Source organism: Ranitomeya variabilis, chromosome 1, assembly GCF_051348905.1.
Source record: "Ranitomeya variabilis isolate aRanVar5 chromosome 1, aRanVar5.hap1, whole genome shotgun sequence".
NCBI lineage: Eukaryota > Metazoa > Chordata > Amphibia > Anura > Dendrobatidae > Ranitomeya > Ranitomeya variabilis.
The window spans coordinates 325,740,981-325,768,710 of record NC_135232.1 but is presented as its reverse complement, the minus strand read 5'-3'; the positions used below and the strand labels follow the sequence as shown (position 1 = coordinate 325,768,710).

The 27,730-nt window shown below is 45.3% G+C and overlaps 1 gene segment (V, D, J or C); it reads left to right on the top strand.

Moving 5' to 3' along the window:
• LOC143817265 (T cell receptor delta constant-like) overlaps nt 1-8,175 on the top strand; it is a 48,421-nt gene extending 40,246 nt beyond the window's left edge. The window contains exon 3 of the C gene segment in view: nt 7,667-8,175.
• Nucleotides 8,176-27,730: the final 19,555 nt, after the last annotated feature.

Genomic DNA, 27,730 nt, shown 5'->3' with positions numbered 1-27,730 from the left:
TATTTTCACAAGGGTATCAGGATAAATTGGACCCTAAAAGTTGTTGTCCAATTTGTCCTGAGTACGCTGATACCCCCTATGTGGGGGGGGGAACCACTGTTTGGGCGCATGACAGAGCTCGGAAGGGAAGGAGCGCCATTTGGAATGCAGACTTAAATGGATTGGTCTGCAGGCGTCACGTTGCATTTGCAGAGCCCCTGATGTACCCAAATAGTACAAACCCCCCACAAGTGACCCCATATTGGAAACTAGACCTCCCAAGGAACTTATCTAGATGTGTTGTGAGAACTTTGAACCCCCAAGTGTTTCACTACAGTTTACAACGCAGAGCCGTGAAAATAAAACATATTTTTTTTCCCACAAAAATGATTTTTAGCCCCCCAAATTTTTATTTTCCCAAGGATAACAAGAGAACTTGGACCCCAGAAGTTGTTGTTCAATTTGTCCCTAGTACGCTGATACCCCATATGTTGGGGTAAACCCCTTTTTGGACGCACGGGAGAGCTCGGAAGGGAAGGAGCACTGTTTTACTTTTTCAACGCAGAATTGGCTGGAATTGAGATTGGACGCCATGTCGCGTTTGGAGAGCCCCTGATGTGCCTGAACAGTGGAAACTCCCCAATTCTACCTGAAACCCTACCCCTAACCTCACCCCTAACCGTTTACTGAACATTTTCTGACAGTCATAAGTGCCACGTATATAAGTGCCACGTATGTAAGTGCCACGTATGTAAGTGCCACGTATATAAGTGCCACGTATATAAGTGCCACGTATATAAGTGCCACGTATTTAAGTGCCACGTATTTAAGTGCCACGTATTTAAGTGCCACGTATTTAAGTGCCACGATATTTAAGTGCCACGTATTTCAGTGCCACGTATTTCAGTGCCACGTATTTCAGGCACTGAAAAATACGTGGCACTTAAATACGTGGCACTTAAATACGTGGCACTTAAATACGTGGCACTTAAATACGTGGCACTTAAATACGTGGCACTTAAATACGTGGCACTTAAATACGTGGCACTTAAATACGTGGCACTTATATACGTGGCCACTGAAATATCGTGGCACTTATATACGTATATACGTATATAAACGTATATTTCAGTGCCACGTATTTCAGTGCCACGTATTTCAGGTTAGGGGTAGGGTTAGGGTTTTTTGTTTTTTTCTTGTTTTCTTGTGTTTTTCTATAAAAACGCATGCGTTTTACCGCGTTTACATGCATTTTTTTCACACATGCGGTTTTTTTAAAAAACGCATGCAGATAAAAACGCAAGTGTGAAACCAGACTAAAAGACGCTTTTTATAGCAAAAAAGTTTTTGCGTCTCCACATTTTGAGACCTATAATTTTTCCACATTTTGGTCCACAGTCATGTGAGGTCTTGTTTTTTGCGGGACGAGTTGACGTTTTTATTGGTAACATTTTCGGACACGTGACCATTTTTTATCACTTTTTATTCCGATTTTTGTGAGGCAGAATAACCAAAAACCAGCTATTCATGAATTTCTTTTGGGAGAGGCGTTTATACCGTTCTGCGCTTGGTAAAATTGATAAAGCAGTTTTATTCGTCGGGTCAGTACGATTACAGCGATACCTCATTTATATCATTTTTTTATGTTTTGACGCTTTTATACGATAAAAACTATTTTATAGAAAAAATTATTATTTTGGCATCGCTTTATTCTCAGGACTATAACTTTTTTATTTTTTTGCTGATGATGCTGTATGGCGGCTCGTTTTTTGCGGGACAAGATGACGTTTTCAGCGGTAACATGGTTATTTATATCCGTCTTTTTGATCGCGTGTTATTCCACTTTTTGTTCGGCGGTATGGTAATAAAGCGTTGTTTTTTGCCTCGTTTTTTTTTTTTTTTTCTTACGGTGTTTACTGAAGGGGTTAACTAGTGGGCCAGTTTTATAGGTTGGGTCGTTACGGACGCGGCGATACTAAATATGTGTACTTTTATTGTTTTTGTTTGTTTTTTTTAGATAAAGAAATGTATTTATGGGAATAATATATTTTTTTTTTATTATTATTTATTTAGGAATTTTTTTTTTTTTTTTTTACACATGTGGAAATTTTTTTTTTTACTTTTTTACTTTGTCCCAGGGGGGGACATTACAGATCGCTGATCTCACAGTGTGCACAGCACTCTGTGAGATCTCCGATCTCACTTACAGCCGTGCAGGCTGCAGCTTTCATCTGCAGCCTGCTCCGACCCGGAAGTGCTCCCTGCAGGACCCGGATACAGCCCCTCGGCCATTTTGGATCCGGGGCCTGCAGGGAGAAGACATTCGGTACGAGGTGAGTACATCACCTTGTACCGATCGTCTCAGGGAAGCACGCAGGGAGCCCCCTCCCTGCGCGATGCTTCCCTGTACCGCCGGTACACCGCGATCATGTTTGATCGCGGTGTGCCGGGGGTTAATGTGCCGGGGGCGGTCCGTGACCGCTCCTGGCACATAGTGCCGGATGTCAGCTGCGATATGCAGCCGACACCCGGCCGCGATCGGCCGCGCTCCCCCCGTGAGCGCGGCCGATCGCGTATGACGTACTATACCGTCACCGGGAATTAAGGCCCACCCCACCTCGACGGTATAGTACGTCATACGGGATTAAGGGGTTAAGGGGTCTAGTTTTCAAAATGGTATCACTTGTGGGGGGTTTCCACTGTTTAGGCACATCAGGGGCTCTCCAAACGCGACATGGCATCCGATCTCAATTCCAGCCAATTCTGCATTGAAAAAGTCAAACGGTGCTCCTTCACTTCCAAGCTCTGCGGTGCGCCCAAACAGTGGTTTACCCCCACATATGGGGTATCGACGTACTCAGGAGAAATTGCACAACAACTTTTGTGGTCTAATTTCTCCTGTTACCCTTGTGAAAATAAAAATTTGGGGGCAAAAATATCATTTTTGTAAAAAAAAATGCGATTTTTTATTTTCACGGCTCTACGTTATAAACTTCTGTGAAGCACTTGGGGGTTCAAAGTTCTCACTACACATCTAGATAAGTTCCTTAAGGGGTCTAGTTTCCAAAATGGTGTCACTTGTGGGAGGTTTCCACTGTTTAGGTACATTAGGGGCTCTCCAAACGCGACATGGCGTCCGATCTCAATTCCAGCCAATTCTGCATTGAAACAGTCAAACGGCGCTCCTTCACTTCCAAGCTCTGCGGTGCGCCCAAACAGTGGTTTACCTCCACATATGGGGTATCGGTGTACTCAGAAGAAATTGCACAACAAAATTTGTGGTTAAATTTCTGTTTTTACACCTGTGAAAATTTAAAAAAATGGTTCTGAAGTAAAATGTTTGCAAAAAAAAGTTAAATGTTCATTTTTTTCTTCCACATTGTTTCAGTTCCTGTGAAGTACGTAAAGGGTTAATAAACTTCTTGAATGTGGTTTTGAGCAGCTTGAGGGGTGCAGTTTTTAGAATGGTGTCACACTTGGTTATTTTCTATCATATAGACCCCTCAAAATGACTTCAAAGGTGATGTGGTCCCTAAAAAAAACATGGTGTTGTAAAAATGAGAAATTGCTGGTCAACTTTTAACCCTTATAACTCCCTAACAAAAAAAAAATTTGTTTCCAAAATTGTGCTGATGTAAAGTGGACATGTGGGAAATGTTATTTATTAACTATTTTTCATGACATATCTCTCTGATTTAAGGGCATAAAAATACAAAGTTTGAAAATTGCAAAATTTTAAACATTTTCGCCATATTTCCGTTTTTTTTCATAAATAATCGCAAGTAATATCGAAGAAATGTTACCAATAACTTGAAGTACAATATGTCATGAAAAAACAATCTCAGAATTAGCGGGATCCGATAAAGCGTTCCAGAGTTATAACCTCATAAAGTGACAGTGGTCAGAATTGGAAAAATTGGCTCGGTCATTAAGTACCAAATTGGCTCTGTCACTAAGGGGTTAAACGAGGGTACCAACAATTTTGACCATGTGTGTATAAGCCAAGATACCAAACCTAAAGCAAGGATGTTATTGACTGGGAAACAGAGCAGAAAACAATAAGTAAATAACACTTTTAGGCCACTATTCAGATGTCCAAGTCTGTCCAAGTCTTTGGCACATTCTCTGTCAATTTTTTAGCAGATAGATCACAAACTCATTACAGATTTTGGCCCCATATTTTTCTGCTCAAAAAGAAAGTGGAGATATCTCCAAGGATTGTACCATGAATGGCAGATGTCACCTATCCAACTTGTTTGAATAGAGAGAAGGTTCCGATTGCGCACCACCATTCTATTTTTGGTTTTCTGGGATTGCGTACGACAACCATGTACATTGCTTAGCTACTTTTTTTCAATGGGGGAGGGGAATAAACCATTGCCAGGAAACACTTGTTGTAGCTTATCTTATGTAGAAACAAAGGAACAGCCATGTTGAAATCCTACATGCCCGATCCTTCTAAAGCACAGGAGATTGCCAGCAATCCTGTCTAATCCTGCAGAGTTGGTTGAGTTTTATGCAATGTGCATGGGAACTTATCCGTATATCATACATTGCATAATTGTTCATGTCAGTCGAGCCTGATAGAGATGATATACAAATAATCAGCAAGAATGAAATCTAAGGAAAGTGTGAATTAAAAGAAGGACGAAAGGAGTGGAACAGATAGAACAGCCCAAAGTACCTTGTATTCTGTCTTACTGGAATACTTTCTAACCACAATACCAATAAATTAATAAGATATCTAGGATTATAAGGCTCTGTTCATATCTGTGTTGTGAATTTTACTTCTAATGGAAACCACAATGCTGTGAATGTTCTAGCCCAAGACACACTAGCAGTGCCCTACCGACCCTATTATAGATGAATAGTTTTCCACAGTGGTGACGACATATTGACTGGAAAAATAGAGCTATCTGCAACTACCTGAGGATGGGCACATGACAGACACCAGTGGACCCTATTAATTAGTCAGTTTCAGTAGTGGTGTCTGACATGATAACTGTAAATACTGTCCTGATTCTGCTCTGAAGCATTACAATGAAACCCTGCAAAGTGCCCTGGAAGAAGCTGCACCTCCTATACATAGAACAACTCGGCACAGACGGCGACAACCGTGGCACACGCTGCAAACACGTTTCCTGCAGCGGTGCTCCAGGTGCGCCGAACGTCTGTGGAGAAAATCTAATCTGCCCGAAGATTTCATCCATTATAAGTTCATGTTAAAAACATACAACTCTGCCCTTCACCTCTCCAAACAAACCTATTTCAACACCCTCATCACCTCGCTGTCCAATAACCCTAAACGTCTCTTTGACACTTTCCGGTCCCTACTCAACCCAAGAGAGCAGGCCCCAACCACAGATCTCCACGCTGACGATCTGGCCAATTACTTCAAAGAAAAAATTGACCACATTCGACAGGAAATCATTTCCCAATCTCTTCATACCAAGCACTGTCCTCCCTCCCCCACTGCATCTAGTTCACTCTCTGACTTTGAACCAGTTACAGAAGAAGAAGTAAGCAGGCTCCTTGCATCTTCTCGCCCGACCACTTGCACCAGCGACCCCATTCCGTCACATCTCCTCCAGTCCCTTTCCCCGGCTGTCACCTCTCACCTAACAAAAATATTCAACCTTTCCCTCACTTCCGGTATTTTTCCCTCCTCATTTAAGCATGCCATCATACATCCACTACTTAAAAAGCCCTCCCTCGATCAAAATTGTGCCGCTAATTATAGACCTGTCTCTAATCTTCCCTTCATCTCTAAACTCCTGGAACGCCTGGTCCACTCCCGTCTTACCCGCTATCTCTCAGATAATTCTCTTCTCGACCCTCTTCAATCTGGTTTCCGCTCTTTACACTCTACTGAAACTGCCCTCACTAAAGTCTCTAATGACCTACTAACAGCTAAATCTAATGGTCACTATTCCATGCTAATTCTCTTGGATCTCTCCGCAGCATTCGACACTGTGGATCATCAGCTCCTCCTCACTATGCTCCGCTCCATCGGCCTCAAGGACACCGTTCTCTCTTGGTTCTCCTCCTATCTCTCTGGCCGATCCTTCACTGTTTGTTTTGCTGGTTCCTCCTCCTCTCACCTTCCCCTTACTGTTGGGGTTCCTCAAGGATCAGTCCTAGGCCCCCTCCTCTTCTCTTTGTATACTGCCCCTATTGGACAAACAATCAGTAGATTTGGTTTCCAGTACCATCTCTATGCTGACGACACCCAATTATATACCTCTTCTCCTGTTATCACGCCGACCTTTTTAGAAAACACCAGTGATTGTCTTACCGCTGTCTCTAACATCATGTCCTCCCTCTATCTGAAACTGAACCTGTCAAAAACTGAACTCCTCGTGTTCTCTCCCTCTACAAACCTACCTTTGCCCGACATTGCCATCTCTGTGTGCGGTTCCACCATTACTCCAAAGCAACATGCCCGCTGCCTTGGAGTCATCCTTGATTCCGAGCTTTCATTCACCCCCCACATCCGATCACTGGCTCGCTCTTCTTATCTGCATCTCAAAAACATTTCCAGAATTCGCCCTTTTCTTACTTTTGACTCTGCAAAAACTCTTACTGTCTCACTTATTCATTCTCGTCTGGACTATTGTAACTCTCTACTAATTGGCCTACCTTTTACCAGACTCTCCCCGCTCCAATCTGTCCTGAATGCTGCTGCCAGGATCATATTCCTTGCCAACCGTTACACCGATGCCTCTACCTTGTGCCAGTCATTACACTGGCTACCCATCCAATCCAGAATCCAGTACAAAACTACTACCCTCATCCACAAAGCACTCCATGGCTCAGCACCACCCTACATCTCCTCTCTGGTCTCAGTCTACCAACCTACCCGTGCCCTCCGCTCTGCTAATGACCTCAGGTTAGCATCCTCAATAATCAGAACCTCCCACTCCCGTCTCCAAGACTTTACACGTGCGGCGCCGATTCTTTGGAATGCACTACCTAGGTTAATACAATTAATCCCCAATCCCCACAGTTTTAAGCGTGCACTAAAAACTCATTTGTTCAGATTGGCCTACCGCCTCAACGCATTAACCTAATTATCCCTGTGTGGCCTATTAATAAAAAACAACAACATAATCACGTTCCTCCATCATGTTCTCATACACTTTATGCAGTTAATAGCCTCTGTGTCTGTACTGTTACATACTTAGGCAGTTAACTGGTTCATGCAGCTTTACATGAACACCCGAGCCTTACACTATGGCTGGTCCAAATAACTAAAGCAATTGTTACCATCCACCTCTCGTGTCTCCCCTTTTCCTCATAGATTGTAAGCTTGCGAGCAGCAGGGCCCTCATTCCTCCTGGTATCTGTTTTGAACTGTGATTTCTGTTATGCTGTAATGTCTATTGTCTGTACAAGTCCCCTCTATAAGTTGTAAAGCGCTGCGGAATATGTTGGCGCTATATAAATAAAATTATTATTATTATTATTATAAATATATAGCTACCTGCATCTACCGGAGGACAGTCCATCAATAGCAAGTCCTGGAAACCTTTAATTCATGAAAATCAGTTTGGCTGTGGTCACAAATAACGTAGATGATTGTATTGATACTGAAATATTTGATATATCCTAGAATATATAACATGGGGCATTTTAGAATAAAGTAAAAAGTATTTGGTCACTAATGTTTTGTTTTGATTTTTTGCAGACTCCTCTGAGGTGCCAAGTGAAGATGTAACACTTCTGGCTTCGTTGATGTTCGCATACATGGATCAGCAGCTTTCTCTGGATTGTTCTATCAAATACAGATTACATCTAGAAAACATGTCCAGGAAATCTGGCTGCTTTCTAATAACAGCACCAATCCTGCTTAGTTTTAATTTGTACAAATGGTCCCACCTGGGAATGCCCCCAAATCCCACCCAGAATCACCCTAAATTAAGTGGCACTGTCTTCTCCTAGAGAAGCAGGGGGCATTTCCCCTTTTCGGGCTGTGACATCCCCAATTTACCTTGACTTGTTTCTCAAAATTCAGTACTATTGGTAACTGCAATACCATGATGCAATTCTTACCACAAACGAGGATGTGTGCTGTTTCTGGAAGAAAGAAGTCATGTTTTAAAATTCTGGACAATGACTTACCTGGTTGGCAATATATTATTCAACTTACTTAGTTTATTATAAAAAGCATATTGTATATCATATGTAGCATGCACTGCAGCCTTATCATTGAACTATACAAAAAAGACTCACCTTGCAAGTAATTCTATAAAAGTAGTTTAATAAAATCAATGTTTTCAATAGGTTTTCATAAAGAAATGCATTTAGCTTTGATGTTCTCTAAATGGTCAGTTTTGTTTCATGGCACTTAACAAGCAAAATCAATAAGTCAATTGAATATAAAAACCTTTCTAATACATTTTTCAGTCAAATTAGGTTCTTTCTTCACTTACCGTATATCCCATTTATAAAGTCTGTCTTGCTCAACACAAGATGGACAGCTATCTCACTGAGGGATCAGATTACAGCTGCTTATTGAAGACTATGCAGCAGAGAGTGGGAGTAGGAAGGAGGAGATGAATAGGCGAGAGAGACTGAGACACACACATATTGAGTTGTTGCTTTCTAGTAAGTGTTGTATGTCACCCTAGTGCTGGATTCACAGATAAACTGCTCAGTACTGCTGTATAATGTCCTCCATGCTGTCCTTCTGAAGATGTGCTACAGATAAACAGGAGAGCAGGATTCCCTCAATGCCTTGTGTACTATATATGCAAGACATCATAGCATTCATTATCCACCCGCATGTACAAAGACAACAGTTTATTCTGAAAAGTTACCTGAAATTACAGGTACTTTTTACTTTTTTAAAGTGTGAGATGCACCAAACGATTTCTGACTAATTCTGTGAATATCAAGCATTCACTTGTTGGTGTAACAGATTGGGTGTGCGACAACAGAAGGCTAAGCCTAAGTGTATTTAGTTCTGGTGAGAAGAAGCCACTCATACTAGCTCGGCTGCACAGTAACATCAAGCTTTTTGTGTGTAAGTGGATCCTCCAGGGGAAACTGAGCTACAGACCACTGGATATACAGTATATAAAAACCACATCATGGGGCATGATAAGTATATAACAACAATATTTAGAGAGAGATACATTTTTTTACGAAATGAGGCTTACATTGAGTTACAATATTTAAAATAGTTCTGGTATGCACAAGTAAAAATGGGCCAAACAACATGGTACATGGATCTCAGATGCCTCAACAAACAATGGCAATAATAATTCAAATATCTATCTTTACATAGAAAATAATTCATAAAGATCAAAGGCACAAAATAAAAAGGTACACAAAACAAAGGAAAAACATGCTATTCCTCCATGGCGAACATATTTCCAAATAACCTATATAAAGAAAAATCTGATTTTGATATACAGTGGGGAAAATAAGTTTTTAATACACTGCCAATTTTGCAAGTTTTCCCACCTACGAAGAAAGGAGGTGTGTAATTTTTATTGTAGTTACACTTCACCTGTGAGAGACAGACTCTAAAAATAAAAAGCAGAAAATTACATTGTATGATTTTTACATAATCAAATTGCATGTTATTGCATGAAATAAGTATTTGATCACCTACCAACCAGCAAGAATTCTGGCTCTCACAGACCCGTTTTTCGTTAAGAAGCCTCCTACTCTACATTCATTACCTGTATTAATTAAACTATTTTGAACTCGTTATCTGTATAAAAGACACCTGTCTACACTCTCAATCACACTCCAACCTCTCCACCAGGGCCAAGACCATAGAGCTGTCTAAGGACATTAGGGACACAATTTTAGACCTGTACAAGGCTGGGATGGACTACAGGACAATAGGCAAACAGCTTGGTGAGAAGGCAACAACTGTTGGCACAATTATTAGAAAATGAAGCAAACACAAAATGACTGTCAATCTTTCTCGGTATGGGGACCTGACTAGAGCTTGGACAAAAGTCTCATTACTGTTAGTAACACACTATGCTGACATAGATTAAAAACCTGCAGGGCATGTAAGGTCCCCCTGCTCAAGCCAGCACATGTCCAGGCCCATTTAAAGTTTGCCAATGACCATCTGGATGATCCAGAGGAGGCATGGGAAACGGTCATGTGGTCAGATGAGACCAAAATAGAACTTTTTTATAAACGCCACTCGCCGTGTTTAGAGGAAGAAAAGGGATGAGAACACCATCCCAACCATGAAGCATGGTGGGGGAAACATCATACTTTGGGGATACTTTTCTGCAAATGGGACAGGATAAGCACACCTTATTGAAGGGAGGATGGATGGGGTCATGTATTGCGAGATTTTGGCCAACAACTTCCTTCCATAAGTAAGAGCTTTGAAGATGGGTTGTGGCTGTGTCTTCCAGCATGACAATGACCCGAATCACACAGCCAATAAGGAGTAGCTCTGTAAGAAGCATTTCAAGGAGTAGCCTGGCTAGTCTCCAGATCTGAGTGCAATAGAAAATCTTTGGAAGGAGCTGAAATTCAATGTTGCCCAGTGACAGTGCAATAAAATGCTAATTAATCATGTAAAAATCAAACAATGTGATTTTCTGTTTTTTTTAGATTCTGTCTCTCACAGTTGAAGTGTACCTACAATAAAAAAGACAGAATTCTCTATTCTTTGTAAGTGAGGAAACTTGCAAAATCGGCATGGTATCAAATAAATATTTTCCCCACTGTATATATGCAGCGCCCCAGAGTCCTGGTCATTGCAGTACTGATGCTCCGCCGCTAAGGGGGGCTATGGTACGTCTGATGGCACTGAAGGAGTTCACAGACACCAATACACTTCACAGTCTGGCCTCCAGGGGGAGCTAAGGGTGCTATGTATTAGGCCACTCCTCATAATCTGGTAAAACTGGGGGTTAGATAGGAAGTTAGACAGAAGCTGACTGGGTTGGAACCAGGCAACATCCTGTGGCAGAGGGTGTTGCAGGGGAAGATTCAGGGGGGTCCCTGTCAGGGGTGGGATCCTGACAGAGGCCTAGCGAACAGAAAGAACGTTATGGGACCGCGCCTGTACTTCATTGCGGCGGTACCCCAAGAAAGGACAAGAAGCGAGGTTTATTGTGCTGAGTGAGAAACGAGATCAACGCAACAAGGAGAAACACCAGTAGGAGTCGTGCTGTAAGATGAGGCAACATCCTACTGAGGCGCGCAGCCGGTGGCCGGAAACACCGAGGAAGTATTGAGCTCCAGGCCTTACTTCAAACCTACGGCAGGACAGTCAGTTCTAGGCGGGCTGTCTCACCCAAAATCACCTAAGCAGACACAGGGGGCAACATTTGGAGAGGGGCGACTCTAGGGTCCCAGAAGACCTCCGAGCCTACCCGTCATACGGGTGCGTCCTAGCCATATCATCTGAGGGACGAAGAAAAACATCATTATCGAGTTGTGAGGGAACTTCAGAAACAGACACAACAGTTGTGAGGACTATCCCGTAAGCACAGCAGGGAAGGACTACAACACACAAGCGCTAGAAGGTAGGCACAGATTTCCACCTGCAAAGGGAACTCTGGAGGTGCCATCGGACCGGCCGGACTCAGGTAGCCCAGTTAACCGTATTCTGGACTGAGGATCCTGAAGCCTTCAGTAAAGAGACTGCAACCTGGTGTCCTCGTTATTCACCGCGACCTACACCACACCACAACATCATCTCATTCTCAACTTTCACTGGACGCCCCTCTGCAGGGTCACGGACCAGGCCTAGCCACCGTGACAACCCCAGGACTGAGACACAGAGGCCCGGTACTGGGTGCCCCTCAGCCCTGCGGCAGTGGGGGCGCTCCAACTTGGTGTCACGAACAGGATCTACTTAAGCCTGAAGAATCAGGTCATGTGTGCCTTGGAACTGTGATTTATTGTACTTGGACTGTGATTTATTGCAAAGACTGTGCATTGCCACTTGCCGCCAAAAGTTCCCGCCAAAAACCGCCGCCATTACAGCACTGAGGAAAGCGCAGGAGGAGAAGACGGGCGTGGAGTAGGCGTGGACCAGCTGAAGAGCGCGAAAGACAATGGCCGCCCAGTCTAAACATTTTTGCATCCTGAGGACGTGTCCGTCAGCAGCCGAGGTCCGCCTTCTCATCCTCTTTGGAGGGTGGAGACCATGGAGACGGGGCCGCCCACAAAAGAGACCGCGGGAAGAAGACACTGGAGAGGAAGCAAAGATGGCGACGCCGGGAGCACCGCGTGGGGATGACCAGACCCAGCATGAGGCTGCACCACCCGACACAGCCCCAGATGCGCCATCATTGCAGGACTGGCCCTTACGGAGCTACCGATGGGCAGACCCAACTGGCCGCCATCTGAGGAGTGTGTGGCCGCAGCCGAGGCCCGGCAGATAACACACCGCCGGGAGGCCGATGCCCGTGTGATCGCTCGGCTGGGCCAACCCACGGAAATCCACCTGTCTCCGGTGTCCCCCGCTTCTTTCATCCCGACCGCGGCGGATGGTGAGCTGCAGGCACAGGGCCTGAGGATCCTGCCGGAGGCCGAACACCTGCGGTGCCTGATGATGGCGTGGTGGAACAGACCCCAACCCGCGGCCCAGGTCGACCTGACAGGCGTTGAGGAGGTTCCGCCGTCTCACTGGGGTGTGGTGGTGTTCTTCAACTCCCGGGAAGGACGGGGAGTTATACAAGAAATTGGAGAGCCACTGCAGGTCCGTGTGGATCGGGAAGAGGTGGAACCCAGCGGGGGAAGGTACGGTCGCGACCTGGAGCCAAGAGACTCAGTAACTTACACCCGGTGGAGGAGGGAGGTTGGCTGGATAGCTCGGGGCGTCCAGCAGTGCGTCGCACTCCAGGCCGCTGCCGGAACGTCGGAGGACAAGCCTCCTGCAGGGAAGGTGCCGGAACCTGCCCCCGCGGAACCCCAAGGAATCCAGGCCCACCGTGTAGCTACGGGTCGTGCTCACCCACGAGCGAGGAGGGTGTCCCGACGAGGGATCCTGTCATTGCTGAGGCCGGGACCGGTCCTTGTTACACCACCACGATCCGTTTGCCAGGTGAGGCCCAGAAGGAGGCCGCCTCCTGCCCAGCCAGAAACTGAGTAAGCAAGAATGCTTCATCACTTGTATATAGTTAACTGTCCATCTTTCTATGTGTCTTCTTGCTGCTACAACCCGACTAGGGTTAACTCTTAAAGGGATCCCTTAGTTTACCCGGGATCCCTACTTTTGCTTTTGTTTTTGTTTCTCGTTCATCATTGCTGAAAAGAACTGCTGGATCATGAACACTGCATGATTACAAACTTATTGTAAATAGTTGCACCTTCTTAAAGGTGCCCTCTACTGGTTTTACAAAGAAAAGGACTCTTTGCGAAGAAACTGTTATTGGAAACAGCACAGGAGTCCTTGCTGTATACAAACTTGCAGCTTGAGAAGTTGCACTACCTCCGAGAGACTTGGTCCCTTCTTAAAGGGGATGTTCACCAATAGCACTTAAAGTCGAATAATGCTTGCATGTCGAAGTTATATGTAGTTAGCTAGTTAATTGTAAGAAATGTTTAATAATGTGTTAGAAGATGAGGACAGGAAGTGAACCCATACGGGGTTAGTCGGTGAGTCCTCCTAGGAGCCGTACAGAGATGGCTCAGCGATCCTAAACTGAGAGAAGGTTGATAAGTTCTATACTGTGTATAGTAGCAGAAAGGCAGTAGGCCCGGATGAGGAATGGGGCGGTCCTGCAACAGAGCGAGAGGCAGTAGGCCTGGGGCAGATAGACAGGCGGTCATGCAGATGTAAAGGTGGAAAATGAAGAAAAGTTGATTAGCCTTATAGCGTTTTATAAGAAGGTCTTTAGTGGATTCAGCTCATACGTCCTTAAAGGCAATGTTAAATTATTGTTCAGAAATTGCACTAAGTAGAATACCTGGTTGGGTAAGAGATGTTATTTATAGTATGTTATTTAAAATATTTAACCATGTTTGTAACGTTCAAGTGTCCTCACCTCCCATAAAGAGAAGCTCTGTTCAAATTTACTTATTGTTGCATTTCAAAAATTGTATGTCTTTTTGCTGACATGTATTGTTGTTTTCTTCCCAGTCTAGGAGTACTGGATTTAACCAGGGGGGAGTGCAGCGCCCCAGAGTCCTGGTCGTTGCAGTACTGATGCTCCACCGCTAAGGGGGGCTATGGTACGTCTGATGGCACTGAAGGAGTTCACCTGACCAGGTATCACAGACACCAATACACTTCACAGTCTGGCCTCCAGGGGGAGCTAAGGGTGCTATGTATTAGGCCACTCCTCACAATCTGGTAAAACTGGGGGTTAGATAGGAAGTTAGACAGAAGCTGACTGGGTTGGAACCAGGGAACATCCTGTGGCAGAGGGTGTTGCAGGGGAAGATTCAGGGGGGTCCCTGTTAGGGGTGGGATCCTGACAGGCCTAGCGAACAGAAAGAACGTTACGGGACCGCACCTGCACTTCATTGCGGCGGTACCCCAAGAAAGGACAAGAAGCGAGGTTTATTGTGCTGAGTGAGAAACGAGATCAACGCAACAAGGAGAAACACCAGTAGGAGTCGTGCTGTAAGACGAGGCAACATCCTACTGAGGCGCGCAGCCGGTGGCCGGAAACGCCGAGGAAGTATTGAGCTCCAGGCCTTACTTCAAACCTAAGGCAGGACAGTCAGTTCTAGGCGGGCTGTCTCACCCAAAATCACCTAAGCAGACACAGGGGGCAACATTTGGAGAGGGGCGACTCTAGGGTCCCGGAAGACCTCCGAGCCTACCCGTCATACGGGTGCGTCCTAGCCATATCATCTGGAGGACGAAGAAAAACTTCATAATCGAGTTGTGAGGGAACTTCAGAAACAGACACAACAGTTGTGAGGACTATCCCGTAAGCACAGCAGGGAAGGACTACAACACACAAGCGCTAGAAGGTAGGCACAGATTTCCACCTGCAAAGGGAACTCTGGAGGTGCCATCGGACCGGCCGGACTCAGGTAGCCCGGTTAACCGTATTCTGGACTGAGGATCCTGAAGCCTTCAGTAAAGAGGTAAAGAGACTGCAACCTGGTGTCCTCGTTATTCACCGCGACCTACACCACACCACAACATCATCTCATTCTCAACTTTCACTGGACGCCCCTCTGCAGGGTCACGAACGGGCCTAGCCACCGTGACAACCCCAGGACTGAGACACAGAGACCCGGTACCAGTTGCCCCTCGGCCCTGCAGCAGTGGGGGCTGTTATGACCTGGTGGGTACGGAGCGGTACTGAGATGACCTGGTGGGCAAAACCAATCATGGACTCGCTAAGGAGCAGCGCTGAAATGACCTGGTGGGTAAAACAAAAATAGGACTAGCTCTGAGGAGGTGGTAACTTTATTGACCGCAATCCCTACTCCTAACACCAACACTAGAAATAGCCGTGGAGCGTTCCTATCTCTGCCTAGACGCCTCTGCACAGCCTAAGAACTAACTACCCCTGAAGATGGAAACGGAAAGCTATCTCGCCTCAGAGAAACCCCCAAAGCCCCCCACAAATATTGACGGTGAGTGGAGAGGGAAAATGACAAACTCAGAAATGAAACTAGATTTTTTAGCAAAGGAGGCCAAACTATCTAAATAGACAGAGATAGAAAAGGCTACTGTGCGGTCAGTATAAAAACTAAAAGTCCACGCAGAGTTTACAAAAATAACCACCACACCGACTCACGGTGTAGAGGGGCAAATCTGCGACCCCAGAGCTTCCAACTAGCCGGAATATTTCATAATGACAAGCTGGACAAAAGAGACATAAATTGAACTGAACAGAAGGTCATAAGCAGGGAAACACCCAAAAAGTAGCAGACTTATCTTAAGCTGAAAATGGACTGGCCAACAGAGAACTTCCAGGAAAGGACTGAATCCACAGGAAATACATTGACAGCTGGCATCCACTAAAGCCAAAAGCCCAGTTAAATAACAAGGCCAGGAAACCGATTAGTGAACGCAGCTGCTAAGTTCCACTTGAAACCACCAGAGGGAGCCCAAGAGCAGAACTCCCAAAAATACCATTCGCAACCACAGGATGGAGCCCAAGAACGGAATTCACAACAGTACCCCCCCCTTGAGGAGGGGTCACCGAACCCTCACCAGAGCCCCCAGGCCGATCGGAACGAGCCAAATGAAAAGCACGTACCAAATCGGCAGCATGGACATCGGAGGCAAAAACCCAAGAGTTATCCTCCTGGCCATAACCCTTCCACTTGACCAGATACTGAAGTTTCCGCCTTGAAAGACGAGAATCCAAAATCTTCTCCACCACATATTCCAGCTCCCCCTCAACCAACACCGGAGCAGGAGGGTCAATGGAGGGAACCATGGGCACCACATATCTCCGCAACAAAGATCTATGGAACACATTATGAATGGAAAACGAAGCTGGAAGGGCCAAACGAAAAGACACAGGATTGATAATTTCCGAAATCCTATAAGGACCAATAAAACGAGGTTTGAACTTAGGGGAAGAGACCTTCATAGGAACATGACGAGAAGACAACCAGACCAAATCCCCAAACCGAAGCCGGGGACCAACGCACCGACGGCGGTTAGCAAAACGTTGAGCCTTTTCCTGAGACAATGTTAAATTGTCCACCACATGAGTCCAAATCCGCTGCAACCTGTCCACCACAGAATCCACCCCAGGACAGTCCGAAGGCTCAACCTGCCCTGAAGAAAAACGAGGATGAAAACCGAAATTGCAAAAAAAAGGCGAAACCAAAGTAGCCGAACTAGCCCGATTATTAAGGGTGAAATGCTGAAGAAAAAGACAAATTAGTGCCCATTGTTATGACCCCAATGGCAGAGGGTCTCAGAGGTTATTACCAAGTCTGCACACACAAAAAACCAGCTCATAGGGCAGTGGTAACTAGGCTGACCGTATAACTAATCCTAGCACAACAAATAGCAGTAGCCGGGGAACGTACCTACGTTGGTTCTAGACGTCTCGCGCCAGCCGGAGAACTAACTAACCCTAAAGGGAAACAATAGACCTTTCTTGCCTCCAGAGAAAAGACCCCAAAAGTTGGATACAAGCCCCCAACAAATAATAACGGTGAGGTAAGAAGAAAAGACAAACGTAAGAATGAACTAGGTTTTAGCAAAGAGAGGCCCACTGACTAATAGCAGAATATAGGAAGATGACTTATACGGTCAGCAAAAACCCTATCAAAATTTCCACGCTGAATAATCAAGAACCCCCGAACCGTCTAACGGCACGGGGGGAGAATATCAGCCCCCTAGAGCTTCCAGCAATATCAGGAATCACATTTAGTACAAGCTGGACAAAAATAAGAGCAATGCAAATAACCAAAAAATAAGGAAGCAGGACTTAGCTTATTTTGCAAAGAACCAGGACCAGCAGACAGGAGCAAACAGAAAGGAACTGATTACAACGATGCCAGGCACCAGACTGAGAATCCAGGGAGTTTAAATAGCAACACCCCTGGACTAACGAACCAGGTGGGTACCAAGCTGGGGAAAGAAAATCAAAGTGTCATGTCGCTAGTGACCACAAGAGGGAGCCAAAAAGTTCAATTCACAACAGTACCCCCCCTTAAGGAGGGGTCACCGAACCCTCACCAAGACCACCAGGGCGATCAGGATGAGCAGCGTGAAAGGCACGAACCAAATCGGCCGCATGAACATCAGAGGCGACCACCCAGGAATTATCCTCCTGACCATAGCCCTTCCACTTGACCAGATACTGAAGCCACCGTCTGGAGAGACGAGAATCCGAGATCTTCTCCACCACGTACTCCAACTCGCCCTCAACCAACACCGGGGCAGGAGGCTCAACAGAAGGAACCACCGGCACAACGTACCGCCGCAACAAAGACCTATGGAACACGTTGTGAATGGCAAACGACACCGGAAGATCCAAGCGAAAGGACACTGGATTAAGGATTTCCAAAATCTTATAAGGACCGATGAAGCGAGGCTTAAATTTAGGAGAGGAGACCTTCATAGGAACAAACGGAGAAGACAGCCACACCAAATCCCCAACGCGAAGTCGGGGACCCACACCGCGGCGGCGGTTGGCAAAACGCTGAGCCTTCTCCTGTGACAACTTTAAGTTGTCCACCACATGATTCCAAATCCGCTGCAACCTATCCACCACAGAATCTACCCCAGGACAGTCAGAGGGCTCAACATGTCCCGAGGAAAAACGAGGATGAAAACCAGAGTTGCAGAAAAATGGCGAAACCAAAGTAGCGGAACTAGCCCGATTATTAAGGGCAAACTCAGCCAATGGCAAGAAGGTCACCCAATCATCCTGATCTGCAGAAACAAAACACCTCAAATAAGCCTCTAGAGTCTGATTTGTTCGCTCAGTTTGGCCATTAGTCTGAGGATGAAAGGCAGATGAAAACGACAAATCAATGCCCATCTTAGCACAAAAGGATCGCCAGAACCTGGAAACAAACTGGGATCCTCTGTCAGACACGATATTCTCAGGAATGCCGTGCAAACAAACCACATTCTGAAAGAATAGAGGAACCAGATCGGAAGAGGAAGGCAGCTTAGGCAAGGACACCAAATGGACCATCTTGGAAAAACGATCACATACCACCCAGATGACAGACATGCCCTGAGACACCGGAAGATCTGAAATGAAATCCATGGAAATGTGTGTCCAAGGCCTCTTCGGGACAGGCAAGGGCAAGAGCAACCCGCTGGCACGAGAACAGCAAGGTTTAGCTCGAGCACAAGTCCCACAGGACTGCACAAACGACCGCACATCCCGTGACAAGGAAGGCCACCAAAAGGACCTAGCCACCAAATCTCTGGTGCCAAAAATCCCCGGATGCCCTGCCAACACCGAGGAATGAACCTCGGAAATGACTCTGCTGGTCCATTTATCAGGAACAAACAGTCTGTCAGGTGGACAAGAGTCAGGTCTACCAGCCTGAAATTTCTGCAACACACGTCGCAAATCCGGAGAAATGGCCGACAAGATAACTCCCTCTTTAAGAATACCAGCTGGCTCTGAGACTCCAGGAGAGTCAGGCACAAAGCTCCTAGACAGAGCATCAGCCTTCACATTCTTTGAACCCGGTAGGTACGAGACCACAAAGTCAAAACGGGAGAAAAACAATGACCAACGGGCCTGTCTAGGATTCAGGCGTTTAGCAGACTCGAGATACATCAGATTTTTGTGATCAGTCAAGACCACCACACGATGCTTAGCACCCTCGAGCCAATGACGCCACTCCTCAAATGCCCACTTCATGGCCAACAACTCCCGATTGCCAACATCATAGTTCCGCTCAGCAGGCGAAAACTTCCTAGAAAAAAAAGCACATGGTCTCATTATAGAGCAACCAGGGTCTCTCTGCGACAAAACGGCCCCTGCACCGATCTCAGAAGCATCCACTTCAACCTGAAAGGGAAGTGAGACATCAGGCTGACACAAAACCGGCGCTTCAGCTCTTGGAAAGCTTCCACGGCTGCAGGAGCCCAGTTAGCAACATCAGAACCTTTCTTGGTCATATCCGTCAAAGGTTTAACAACGCTAGAAAAGTTAGCGATAAAACGACGGTAGAAGTTAGCAAAACCCAAGAACTTCTGAAGACTCTTAACTGACGTGGGTTGAGTCCAATCATGAATAGCTCGGACCTTGACTGGGTCCATCTCCACCGCAGAAGGGGAGAAAATAAAACCCCAAAAGGGAACCTTCTGCACTCCAAAGAGACACTTTGAGCCCTTGACAAACAAAGCATTCTCACGCAAAACCTGAAACACCATCCTGACCTGCTTTACATGGGAGTCCCAATCATCAGAAAAAAACAGAATATCATCCAGATAAACGATCATAAATTTATCCAGGTACTTCCGGAAAATATCATGCATAAAGGACTGAAACACTGAAGGGGCAATAGAGAGCCCAAAAGGCATCACCAAGTACTCAAAATGACCTTCGGGCGTATTAAATGCAGTTTTCCATTCATCTCCCTGCTTAATGCACACAAGGTTGTACGCACCACGAAGATCTATCTTGGTGAACCACTTGGCACCCTTAATCCGGGCAAACAAGTCCGACAACAGAGGCAAAGGATACTGAAATTTAACAGTGATTTTATTCAGAAGCCGATAGTCTATACAAGGTCTCAAAGATCCGTCCTTCTTGGCCACAAAAAAGAATCCCGCACCAAGAGGGGAAGAGGATGGACGAATATGCCCCTTCTCCAGAGACTCCTTGATATACGAACGCATTGCGGTATGCTCAGGTACAGACAGATTAAATAATCTTCCCTTAGGAAATTTACTACCCGGAATCAAATCTATAGCGCAGTCACAGTCCCTATGAGGAGGAAGAGCACTGGACCTGGACTCGCTGAATACATCCTGATAATCAGACAAATACTCAGGAACTCCCGAAGGAGTAGAGGAAGCAATAGACACCGGCGGGGAATCGCCATGAATTCCCTGACAGCCCCAACTTGACACAGACATTGCCTTCCAATCCAAAACTGGATTATGGGTCTGTAACCATGGTAGACCCAAAACGACCAAATCATGCATTTTATGCAGAACCAGAAAACGAATCACCTCCCGATGTTCAGGAGTCATACACATGGTTACCTGTGTCCAAAACTGCGGCTTATTTTCCGCCAATGGCGTAGCATCAATACCTCTAAGAGGGATAGGATTTACCAACGGCTCAAGAACAAAACCACAGCGTTTGGCAAATGAAAAATCCATAAGACTCAGGGCAGCACCTGAATCCACAAACGCCATAACAGGGTAGGAAGACAATGAGCAAATTAAAGTCACAGACAAAATAAATTTAGGTTGCAAATTACCAATGGCGACAGGACTAACCACCTTTGTTAAGCGTTTAGAGCATGCTGATATAACATGTGTAGGATCACCACAGTAAAAACACAACCCATTCTGACGTCTATGATTTTTCCGTTCATTTCTAGTCTGAATTCTACCACATTGCATTAAATCAGGTGTTTGTTCAGACAACACCACCAGAGGATTAGCGGCTTTGCGCTCCCGCAACTGGTTGACCGTGAGTCGGTGTGGTGGTTATTTTTGTAAACTCTGCGTGGACTTTTAGTTTTTATACTGACAGCACAGTAGCCTTTTCTATCTCTGTCTATTTAGATAGTTTGGCCTCCTTTGCTAAAAAATCTAGTTTCATTTCTGAGTTTGTCATTTTCCCTCTCCACTCACCGTCAATATTTGTGGGGGGCTATCTTCATTTGGGGGTTTCTCTGAGGCGAGATAGCTTTCCGTTTCCATCTTCAGGGGTAGTTAGTTCTTAGGCTGTGCAGAGGCGTCTAGGCAGAGATAGGAATGCTCCACGGCTATTTCTAGTGTGTTGGTGTTAGGAGTAGGGATTGCGGTCAATAAAGTTACCACCTCCTCAGAGCTAGTCCTATTTTTGTTTTACCCACCAGGTCATTTCAGCGCTGCTCCTTAGCGAGTCCATGATTGGTTTTGCCCACCAGGTCATCTCAGTACCGCTCCGTAGTTCTGGGTCATTTTTTTTTTTTTTGTTGCTTGTTTTGTCCTTTTTTTTTTTTCCCCTTGATTTTTGGATGGTGCAGGAGCTTGGTGCTGATATGGAGGTTCAGGGTTTGTCTGCGCGTGTTGATCATCTCGCTGCAAGGGTACAGAGTATCTAAGACTATGTTGTTCAAACTCCTGTTTCTGAGCCTAGAATTCCTATTCCTGATTTGTTTTCTGGGGATAGATCTAGGTTTTTGAATTTTAAAAATAATTGCAGATTATTTTTTGCTCTGAGACCCCGTTCCTCTGGTGACCCCATTCAGCAGGTGAAGATTGTTATTTCTCTGTTGCGTGGCGACCCGCAGGACTGGGAATTCACCCTGGAGCCAGGGAATCCTGCATTGCTCAATATAGATTCGTTTTTTCAAGCACTTGGACTGCTTTATGACGAACCCAATTCTGTGGATCAGGCAGAAAAAATTTTGCTGGCTCTGTGTCAGGATCAACACCACTTGGAGCTGTCTTAACAGCTACTTAACCCCTTCATGACCCAGCCTATTTTGGCCTTAATGACCTTGCCGTTTTTTGCAATTCTGACCAGTGTCCCTTTATGAGGTAATAACTCAGGAACGCTTCAACGGATCCTAGCGATTCTGAGATTGTTTTTTCGTGACATATTGGGCTTCATGTTAGTGGTAAATTTAGGTCAATAATTTTTGAGTTTATTTGTGAAAAAAACGGAAATGTGGCAAAAAATTTGAAAATTTTGCAATTTTCACATTTTGAATTTTTATTCTGTTAAACCAGAGAGTTATGTGACACAAAATAGTTAATAAATAACGTTTCCCACATGTCTACTTTACATCAGCACAATTTTGGAAACAATTTTTTTTTTTGCTAGGAAGTTATAAGGGTTAAAATTTGACCAGTGATTTCTCATTTTTACAACAAAATTTACAAAACCATTTTTTTTAGGGACCACCTCACATTTGAAGTCATTTTGAGGGTTCTATATGGCTGAAAATACCCAAAAGTGACACCATTCTAAAAACTGCACCCCTCAAGGTGCTCAAAACCACATTCAAGAAGTTTATTAACCCTTCAGGTGTTTCACAGCAGCAGAAGCAACATGGAAGTAAAAAATGAACATTTAACTTTTTAGTCACAAAAATGATCTTTTAGCAACAATTTTTTTATTTTCCCAAGGGTAAAAGGAGAAACTGGACCAGGGACGTTGTTGTCCAATTTGTCCTGAGTACGCTGATACCTCATATGTGGGGGTAAACCACTGTTTGGGCGCACGGCAGGGCTCGGAAGGGAAGGAGCGCCATTTGACTTTTTTAATGAAAAATTGGCTCCAATCTTTAGCAGACACCATGTCGCGTTTGGAGAGCCCCCATGTGCCTAAACATTGGAGCTCCCCCACAAGTGACCACATTTTGGAAACTAGACCCCCCAAGGAACTTATCTAGAAGCATAGTGAGCACTTTAAACCCCCAGGTGCTTCACAAATTGATCCGTAAAAATGAAAAAGTACTTTTTTTTCACAAAAAAATTATTTTAGCCTCAATTTTTTCATTTTCACATGGGCAACAGGATAAAATGGATCCTAAATTTTGTTGGGCAATTTCTCCTGAGTACACCAATACCTCACATGTGGGGGTAAACCACTGTTTGGGCACATGGTAAGGCTCGGAAGGGAAGGAGCGCCATTTGACTTTTTGAATGGAAAATTATCTCCATCGTTAGCGGACACCATGTCGCGTTTGGAAAGCTCCTGTGTGCCTAAACATTGGAGCTCCTCCACAAGTGACCCCATTTTGGAAACTAGACCCCCCAAGGAACTCATCCAGAGGAATAGTGAGCACTTTAAACCCCCAGGTGCTTCACAAATTGATCCGCAAAAATGAAAAAGTACTTTTTTTTCACACAAAATTTCTTTTAGCCTCAATTCTTTCATTTTCACATGGGCAACAGGATAAAATGGATCCTAAAATTTGTTGGGCAATTTCTCCTGAGTATGCCGATACCTCATATGTGGGGGTAAACCACTGTTTGGGTGCACGGCAAGGCTCGGAAGGGGAGGCGTGCCATTTGACTTTTTGAATGGAAAATTAGCTCCAATCGTTAGCGGACACCATGTCGCGTTTGGAGAGCCCCTGTGTGCCTAAACATTGGAGCTCCCCTACAAGTGACCCCATTTTGGAAACTAGACCCCCCAAGAAACTTATCTAGATGCATAGTGAGCACTTATAACCCCCAGGTGCTTCACAGAAGTTTATAACGCAGAGCCGTGAAAATAAAAAAATAATTTTTCTTTCCTCAAAAATGATTTTTAGCCCAGAATTTTTTATTTTCCCAAGGGTAATAGGAGAAATTGGACCCCAAATGTTTTTGTCCAGTTTGTTCTGAGTACGATGATACCCCATATGTGGGGGTAAACCACTGTTTGGGCGCACGGCAGGGCTCGGAAGGGAAGGCACGCCATTTGGCTTTTTGAATGGAAAATTAGCTCCAATCATTAGCGGACACCATGTCGCGTTTGGAGAGACCCTGTGTGCCTAAACATTGGAGCTCCCGCACAAGTGACCCCATTTTGGAAACTAGACCTCCCAAGGAACTAATCTAGATGTGTGGTGAGCACTTTGAACCCCCAAGTGCTTCACAGAAGTTTATAACGCAGAGCCATGAAAATAAAAAATAATTTTTCTTTTCTCAAAAATGATTTTTTAGCCCACAATTTTTTATTTTCCCAAGGGTAACAGGAGAAATTGGACCCCAAAAGTTGTTGTCCAGTTTCTCCTGAGTACGCTGATACCCCATATGTGGGGGTAAACCACTGTTTTGGCACACGTCAGGGTTCGGAAGGGAAGTAGTGACGTTTTGAAATGCAGACTTTGATAGAATGCTCTGCGGGCGTCAGGTTGCGTTTGCAGAGCCCCTGATGTGCCTAAACAGTAGGAACTCCCCACAATTGACTCCATTTTGGAAACTAGACCCCCAAGGGAACTTAGCTAGATGTGTAGTGAGCACTTTGAACCCCCAAGTGCTTCACAGAAGTTTATAACGCAGAGCCGTGAAAATAAAAAATGTGTTTCCTTTCCTCAAAAATATTTTTTTAGCCCAGAATTTTTTTATTTTTGCAAGAGTAACAGGAGAAATTGGACCCCAAAAGTTGTTGTCCAGTTTCTCCTGAGTACGCTGATACCCCATATGTGGGGGTAAACCACTGTTTTGGCACACGTCGGGGTTCGGAAGGGAAGTAGTGACGTTTTGAAATGCAGACTTTGATGGAATGCTCTGCGGGCGTCAGGTTGCGTTTGCAGAGCCCCTGATATGCCTAAACAGTAGAAACCCCCCACAAGTGACCCCATTTTGGAAACTAGACCCCCCAAGGAACTTATCTAGATGTGTGGTGAGCACGTTCAACCCCCAAGTGCTTCACAGAAGTTTACAACGCAGAGCCGTGAAAATAAAAAATCATTTTTCTTTCCTCAAAAAAGATGTTTTAGCAAGCAATTTTTTATTTTCACAAGGGTAACAGGAGAATTTGGACCCCAATATTTGTTGCCCAGTTTGTTGTGAGTACGCTGATACCCCATATGTGGGGGTAAACCACTGTTTGGGCACACGTCAGGGCTCGGAAGGGAAGTAGTGACATTTGAAATGCAGACTTTGATGGAATGGTCTGCGGGCGTCACATTGCATTTGCAGAGCCCCTGATGTACCTAAACAGTAGAAACACCCCACAAGTGACCCCATTTTGGAAACTAGACCCCCGAAGGAACTTATCTAGATGTGTGGTGAGCACTTTCAACCCCCAAGTGCTTCACAGACGTTTATAACGCAGAGCCGTGAAAATAAAAAATAATTGTTCTTTCCTCAAAAATTATGTTTTAGCAAGTAATTTTTTATTTTTGCAAGGGTAACAGGAGAAATTAGACCCCAGCAGTTGTTGCCCAGTTTGTCCTGAGTACGCTGGTACCCCAAATGTGGGGGTAAACCACTGTTTGGGCGCACGTCGGGGCTTGAAAGGGCGGGAGCACCATTTGACTTTTTGAACGCAAGATTGGCTGGAATCAATGGTGGCGCCATGTTGCGTTTGGAGACCCCTGATGTGCCTAAACAGTGGAAACCCCTCAATTCTAACTTCAACACTAACCCCAACACACCCCTAATCCTAATCCCAACTGTAGCCATAACCCTAATCACAACCCTAACCCCAACACACCCCTAACCACAACCCTAACCGCAACACACCCGTAACCCTAATTCCAACCCTAATCCTAACCCTAATCCCAACCGTAACCCTAATCCCAACCCTAACCACAACTGTAACCCCAACACACCCCTAACCCTATCCGTAACCCTAACCACAAGCCTAATCTTAACCCTATTTCAAACCCTAGCCCTAATTCCAACCCTAACTCTAATTCCAACCCTAACCCTAAGGCTATGTGCCCACGTTGCGGATTCGTGTGAGATTTTTCCTCATGATTTTTGAAAAATCTGCAGGTAAAAGGCACTGCGTTTTACCTGCGGATTTACAGCAGATTTCCAGTGTTTTTTTGTGCAGATTTCACCTGCGGATTCCTATTGAGGAACAGGTGTAAAACGCTGCGGAATCCGCACAAAGAATTGACATGCTGCGGAAAATACAACGCAGCGTTTCTGCACGGAATTTTCCGCACCATGGGCACAGCGGATTTGGTTTTCATTAGGTGTACATGGTACTGTAAACCTGATGGAAAACTGCTTCGAATTCGCAGCGGCCAATCCGCTGCGGATCCGCGGCCAATCCGCTGCCAATCCGCTGCGGATCCGCGGCCAATCCGCTCTGTGTGCACATGCCATAACCCTACCCCTAACCCTAACCCTACCCGTAACCCTAACCCTAACCCTACCCCTAGTTCTAACCCTAGTTCTAACCCTAACCCTAGTGGAAAAAGAAAAAAAAATATTTTCTTTATTTTATTATTGTCCCTACCTATGGGGGTGATAAAGGGGGGGGTTTATTTATTATTTTTTTATTTTGATCGCTGTGATAGAACCTACCACAGCGATCAAAATGTACCTCTAATGAACCTGCCGGCCGGCGGGCGCACTGAGCATGCGCCCGCCATTTTGGAAGATGGCGGCGCCCATGATGGAGGCGGACGGGGACCGGGAGCCTCGGTAAGTATAAGGGGGGGGAGATCGGGGCACGGGGGGGGGCGTCGGAGCACGGGGGGGTGACATAGGAGCAGGGGGGAGCGGGCAGGAGGACGGGGGAGCGGACAGCAGGACGGGGGAGCCGGCAGGCGGACGGAGGGGACCGGACTCTATAACGGAGCACTGGGGGGGCGATCGGTGGGGTGGGGGGGGGTCACATAAGTGTTTCCAGCCATGGCCGATGATATTGCAGCATCGGCCATGGCTGGATTGTAATATTTCACCAGTTTTTTAGGTGAAATATTACAAATCGCTCTGATTGGCAGTTTCACTTTCAACAGCCAATCAGAGCGATCGTAGCCACGGGGGGGTGAAGCCACCCCCCCTGGGCTGAAGTACCACTCCCCCTCTCCCTGCAGATCGGGTAAAATAGGAGTTAACCCCTTCACCCGATCTGCAGGGACGCGATCATTCCATGACGCCACATAGGCGTCATGGGTCGGATTGGCACGGGTTTTCATGACGCCTATGTGGCGTCATGGGTCGGGAAGGGGTTAAAGGTCAACGACAATCTATATTATATCAATAGGAACCCTTTATGTACTAAAGATAACACAGATAAAATATAGCTTTTAATTAATATACCAATTAAAACCATGCCACAAATACAACCAGATAAATACATAAAACACACAACCGTGTACTCTGGGATAACCCTGCCAACAATACCTCTTAGTACTGCCTACCTATCAGTGGAGGTTGGCACCCTAAACACAGATACGAGATTGGCGCCCCCACTCACCGTCGGCTGTCTCTATATCGCCTAGTATGGATCCTAGTATAGGTGTCACATACAGACCAGCACTTGCACTAGACAGGAAAAAGATAGGCAGACTAACTGGCTGATTGTATATATATATATATATATATATATATATATGTATATATATATATATATATATATATATATATATATTTATGAATAATAATATATATAAACTAGGTTTGTGACAGGGTGAGATACACGGACTAAAGACCAACAATGTGCATAACAAAAAGTGCTCGTGTATTAAAAATAGGCCTCACTACCTCTGTCCCCTACTGCTGTGCAGC